The sequence below is a fragment of the Podarcis gaigeae genome (genome assembly GCF_964106915.1).
Source record: "Podarcis gaigeae genome assembly, chromosome: 1".
NCBI lineage: Eukaryota > Metazoa > Chordata > Lepidosauria > Squamata > Lacertidae > Podarcis > Podarcis gaigeae.
This window is the reverse complement of record NC_139678.1, coordinates 80659137-80665403: the sequence shown is the minus strand read 5'-3', so window position 1 is coordinate 80665403 and position 6267 is coordinate 80659137. Positions and strand designations below refer to the sequence as shown.

Genomic DNA, 6267 nt, shown 5'->3' with positions numbered 1-6267 from the left:
GAATTGAGTTCCTCCACCTGATAGCAGACTACTTGGGGACCAGATATAATTCCTCCTCTTTTTAGAGGTAAGTGCTGTTGCTTATGTAACCAAAATAGCACCATCCAGAGGGAGGGGGAACTGAATTGAGTGATCAGAACAAAAGCACTCCATGTGGCAACTTTTTGTTGTGGGTTCCACTTGTAATTATTGTTATTTTTCCTTCATTTGTTTTCTCAAGTCATATGAGGATATTGTTAGATATGATGATCAATTGATGAACTTGGTTGCAAGCTTTCTTCATCCTGCCAGACAGGATGGGGGATAAATATAATAAATACAGATCAATATATGAAGCTGCTGTGGGTTTTGTGATGTGCAAGGCCTTGTCAAGTGTAGGGTGGGTTCCCCGACTGACTCATGCTGTGTCTACAGCATATATTGAAAGCACACTTGCAAATACATTATTTTCCTTAAAAAGAATTCAGGGCATTGTAGTTTATACTTCACAAGTTTTCAATTCCCAACAGCCCTGAAAAAACTACAGTTTCCAGAATTCTTTGAGGGGGAGAAATGTGCTCTGAATGTGCTTTAAAGTATAATTTGTACTCAGTCTTTGAGCACAAAGAAGGAGAAAACAGGCATTGCTGAAAGTGATGACAAGGATTATGTGAACCGTGTTGTGTACGATTATGTAAGCGGAGACATGGTGAAACAATCATGCATCAGCTGCATCATACATTGACCTCTTCACCGATCCACTAAACCGACATTCTCAACACCTCAATGTGGTTGTGGGAATTATCACTTCTTATGAGGTGAAAGGAGGACTAGGGCAGATACTGGCTATTCCAGATTTCTGATATGGGTCAAAGAGGACCAAGAAGAGATTTCTGCCAAATACCCATATCAAATGTACCTTATTTGAATAAGCAAACTGGTTGTACTCAGTGATGATAAACAGAGTTGGGGAGTGCTCAGTTTGACAATCCAGTCTGCTAGGCAGCAAAGCCTAGGCTGTGTTCACACTTCCTTATACTGTATCGTGTGCTCACTGCCTTTCCAAACCTGGGGTTTTGATCTAAAATGTATATGTCTCCTTTATTTTGTTGTTAAAATACTACCATTTGATGCATTGTTTCTTAAACCAGCTTCACGCCGACTGGATCTTAAGCCAATCCTAATTTGTCCTCTGCTGTTACCTTTTTATGGGACCTTTTTATGAGAGTCTGTGAGAGACGGGCTACTGGTTGAGTCTTGTGCTGTAGCCTAGGAACCATCTAAGTGGCACTGTCTCATTGCCATCTGTGCAGCATTGGCTGTCAAATCTTTATTGCAAGAGGATTTCATGGGGCCTAGCCAGCCAGGCTTCCTTCTGGTTGCCAGTTTTTACACTGGCTCCTCCTGGCCTGCGAACATTAAGCAGATGTCCATCAACTGACACCCATGCCAGGTAAAGCGTCATTGAATATTTTTTGCATCTGAAGCTACGGTTAAAGGCACAGGAAGTAAGGTCAGAAGAAGTGGCAACTTTACTTGGAGAGGATTGTTTATTTCTTAATACATTTCTAAACCATCTTTTGTCCAAGGAACTCAAGGTGGCATACACAGTTCTCTTCCCCTTGGCTTTTTCTCCTCACAACAACCCTGTGAGGTAGGTTAGGCTGGGAGATTGTGACTGGTTCGGGATCACCCATCCAGTTTTGCAGCTGAGTAGGGATTTGAACTGTGGTCTCACAGGTACTAGTCCATCATTCTAAACACTACTACATTGGCTTTTTTGACTCATGGCCATTAGTGGATGGGGTGAAAGGGTGCTACTGTTCACCTGACCTCCAGTAGCTTTTGTCGCTGTTTTGTCACCCTTTATCTGCCTCTTTAATTCCCTTTTCCATTGTGGCTCCTAGTCCAGTATTCATGTTAATTATCACTTTATGATTCTAGTTGGGCTCCTTCTGTTATTTTAATAACATTTGCTGCCTGGGAGGAGGAGAAATAATGAGCTGTTGGGGGTGGGAAGAGAGAGAAAGAGAGAAAAAGAGAGAGAGCGCGCACTGAGTGGAACCCTGCACATCATGCCCTAGAGCACTCCTGCTACTTAGAAATACTCCACTCAAACCTGGCTGAGCAGAGCATCCAAGGAGCAGAGCGGCTCCAGGGCTTTTTTTCCACCTGGGCTGTCTGGGAAATGGGGGAGGCAGCGTGATGGTTTCATGACAGGAATGCTGAAACCTCCCCTCCTCTCCATTCCAGTCAGGTTTGGCTTCCCAGGTGTTAGTTCAATTGTTGCTTTGCCTGAACAGCAACACAATGAAACCTGAAGAAACGCACAGAAAAACCCAATTAAAGCCCTGTCCTTGGGAGTGTGTTTCATTCTCCTCTGACAGGAACAAAAGGGGAATAATTCTCGACACCTCCCCGAACGAGGGAGTTTAGGGAAAATGAAATATCAATCAAGGCAAAATAATAAGGCCTTTAACTAGAATCTCTTTCAGTGCTACTTGTTGCTCCTATTTCTAATTAGTAAAAAGTCTTACCTCAGGAGTGGGGAATCTTAGGCCTGCCAGTGTTGCTGAACTACAACTCTCATCACCCTAGGCCATTGGCAATGCTTGCTGGGGCTGATGGGAGTTGTAGTTCAGTCACATCTGGAGAGCCACAGGTTCCCCACACCTGCCTTACACTTTCTTTCCAAGCAGCACCTTACAGTTTTATTTTGCCTCTCTTGTCCAGCTTCCCTCTCTCTGCTTCTTCCGGGCCATTCACTTCTCACTTCCAAGTTGAGACAGAATCCTCATGAGCAGAATGCCGCAGCCTCAGTTACCCACATCTACCCTTCTCAATTTGGCCAGTGCTCAAATTACAGAGGGGGGCAGAGGGGGCTGGGGCCCATTCTCTGTTGTGAAGCCTCATTCACAACTATTTTAAAAGGCTAACGGGGAGGGGGGAGGCATGATCTGGGTAAAACTGGAAGGAATCGAGGGGTACAGGCTGTGAATGGTTTTAAGAGCTCCCCTATTCCCCACCCCCCATAATTTGAGTCCTACTTGCGATTGCCTTAGGGGCTACTGTTGTACTGTTATTTGGAGGTTCTCTAAGGCATACAGTAACCTCTTGTCAATGAGCAGCTGGGAGAATGCTTGTATAACAGCCTTTAAGAGACCTAGCAGTTTATGAAAATGCCAATCAAAATATTTGGGGTGGGAGACCTAGCAACATGGTAGGGGGAATCATATAGGCCATTCCCACTGAACTGAAGGTGCTAGTTTATAGGAAAGACCCTGGTTCCATGTGGCTGAGTCATTTAAAAATTCAGTCTCATGGGAGCTGCTCATGGAGAAGTGGCTCCCACACAGTTTCTAAAGGGCATTTCTGTTGCACAAGTTGGCAGAGGCGGAGCTAGCTGCTCTGGCACCCGGAGCGACGCACATGCTGTGCACACAGGGGTGGCGCGAGCCGCCCACGGGGGAGGCTCTGCGAGTGTCCCACGGGGGCAGGGCTGCCCGCAGTGAGCGTCCTATGGGGGCGGGGTGGCGACGTCAACCCTCTTCAGGGATGACACCCAGGGCGAACCGCATCCCGCACACCCCCTTCCTCCGCCAGTGCAAGCTGGTGCCATACTGAGCAATCTTGGGTTCTCATTTACTAAAAGTCTTGTTTCTGATATGGAGACCCTTGATCCTTGTACACATACAAGAATTATAGCACATTACGGAACCACTGAAAGGTAGACTACAGGGAAGAAAGAGCAGCTCAGTTGATTCCCTTGACAAGTTTCCAGACTGACAGAATGCAACTACCCTTGAAATCATAGTAATACTTGATATATTACATGACATTACAGGCAGCTGTGAAGTGGGATTTTCTGTCATTGATTACCTAGTTCCAAAGCACAAGAGGGTTTCTTACAGTTACTGTCCGGACCAGTGCATACACAGAGCAGAATCAGGCCGTAGGTGGATGGGTTGTGTGTTTGAATGCTCAAATACCCCATCCAGTGAACACAGGAAAACAGCATGTCAGGGAGAAGGTTAGGCAAAAATCTTATCCCTGATGTGCTATTTTTCTACATGCAAACAGTTATTTTATAAGACAATATAGCTGCCCATATGCTGGTCCTGAAGAGAGAACACACATATCTCGCTCTGAATTACAATCTCTATCATTTATACCCACCCATCCACACCCAAGCTTTACATCTTGGTTCTGCTTCTTATTTAAACAGTGCTTAACTGCTATCTTCTATTGACACGCATTGAAAACATTGAAAACATTAATGGCCACCACTGCCTTGGCAGCAGGCACATCATTTCTGCTGCTGCATTGCCTCGCTGTTCTTTTCCTATTATCTGACTGGCTGCTAACCTCTCTCTCTTTTCCTTAGTTGCACAGCCCTGTTTGCACACCTTTGCTCTTAGGGCAAAATGCATCATTGTCTCTCTGGGAGCAATTTTAACTAAAAATACTTATTGCTGAGATCTTGGCTTTCCTGAAGCCAGCACCTTCTGCAGCGACATTAGCAACAGAATTAAAAGGAAACTGATGTGTAGAGCCATCATTTCTGTCTAGTTCATACCCCCACATGGAAAGCTGATTCACAACCATTTCTGGGGATAGTTGTCAGTTTGCAGGTGGGAGGAGGTTGCTTGTTTTGTCAGTCCAGATATTAATAGCGTGATGGTGCAGCAAGTACTATACTGTATTATCACCACAGTCACAGATCTGTAGTTAATGCGTACCACCACAAGCACTCTTAGGTCCAAATCACTCATGCACATACATTGCTTGATTACACACTTGTTTACTTACATAGTGGTGCACTCATATGACTTCATTATCAGAGCCGTCTTTCCCATAGGACTTAGTGGTGCATTGCACCAACGCGCTGGCCCCTCAGGGGTGCCCCAGCGAGTGGGGGAGCTGTGCGGCTTTGCTGGAGGCCTCCCCTTTCACTGCATGCCAGTCAGCTATGCCCCGCCAACCATAAGGCTACCGGGCATGCAGCTTCCCTCCCAAGCTTCTGCGGGGATCGCTCTCCTCCCGAGGAGGCTTGGGAGGGAAGCTGTGCTCTCCTCCCACGGAGGCTTGGGAGGGGCGCAACTTCACTCCCAAGCCTCTGTGAGGATCACTCTCCCGCAGCGGCATGGGGGAGAGCCCCCCCCCAGGATGACTGGCAGTGTGCAGCTATGGCCACCCCAACACTATCCATGCTAACGTGGGGGCGCTGGGCGGATATTTGCACCCCAGCGCTGTATCTGCTAAAGACGGCCATGTTCATTATGCCCATCTTCAGTCCAGAATAACCAAAAACAACACCACCTCCCTATATATAGGCCTCCAAGAAATGGGTTTGGTTCTAATAAACATCTCAGTTCTGTTCAACTGCCTAGTTGTGGAATTACTGCAGAAAGACATCCATTTTTCTTACAAGCCCAACAGAGGACTAGAATGAGTCTGTAAAATTACATAAAAAGAAAGCCAGATTAGATTTATGTACTGGTACTCTACTGGAGCATAGTAGATCTGAATATATACCTCTCAAGGAATACAAATTAACAAAAAGCTGGGAGAAATTTAGAACCAGTGAGGAATTTATAAGCAGATGGCATGCAGCACTCAACAAGTGTTCCAAGAGGTATTTATTATTGATACCTCTCATAGACTTGGACATGACAGTTGAGAGAAAAATACTGTCAATTGGCAGGAAAATACAAGGGATGCTGGACTTCAACAGGATCATAAATTATCAGACCTAGAAATTAAAGGAATTAAAGGAGTTTAGAAGGGAAGCAAATATCAGAAAAAATTAAAACCCCAATGAGAGAGAATATGTATATATATTAAAAACAGTATACGCTTGACATAGAGAAATCTGCCGGTTAAAAAATATTTCATTTGCTGTCTCAGGCACTCAACATTTGGATTGGACCGACTGGGATACGTCATAGATAAAAGCAACTTGAGCTGTGTACACACTCATGTTTACTCTGCATCTGGTGTGTTTCCACTGCTGGTTTGTGAACATGTCGTTAGCCTGTAGTTTCTTGAAAAATACTGCGTTTTGAGGCACACACACACACGCATAAAAAACCTAGATTCAATCTGATTTGAAAACATAAGCCAAACAAAGTGACTTGGAAACACTTGGAATGTAAGAGGAGCCTGAAGGATTTGAAATGCAGAAGAAAAAACAACAACAGCAACCTTGCTGCATGTTAAGCTGGAAATATGTACACAGTCAAAGATTGTCATAATAGTTCCCCTTTTATCTTTTAAATATATGGTTCA

At 44.9% G+C, this 6267-nt stretch overlaps 1 long non-coding RNA gene across 1 annotated transcript; it reads right to left on the bottom strand.

Annotated features, from left to right (window-relative positions):
- Positions 1-1510: 1510 nt before the first annotated feature.
- Positions 1511-5733, bottom strand: LOC310826005. The gene is made up of 2 exons (XR_014555598.1): positions 5632-5733; positions 1511-1959 (listed from the first exon to the last, which is right to left on the bottom strand). It is a non-coding gene; the product is annotated as an uncharacterized lncRNA (long non-coding RNA).
- Between the last annotated feature and the right edge of the window lie 534 nt (positions 5734-6267).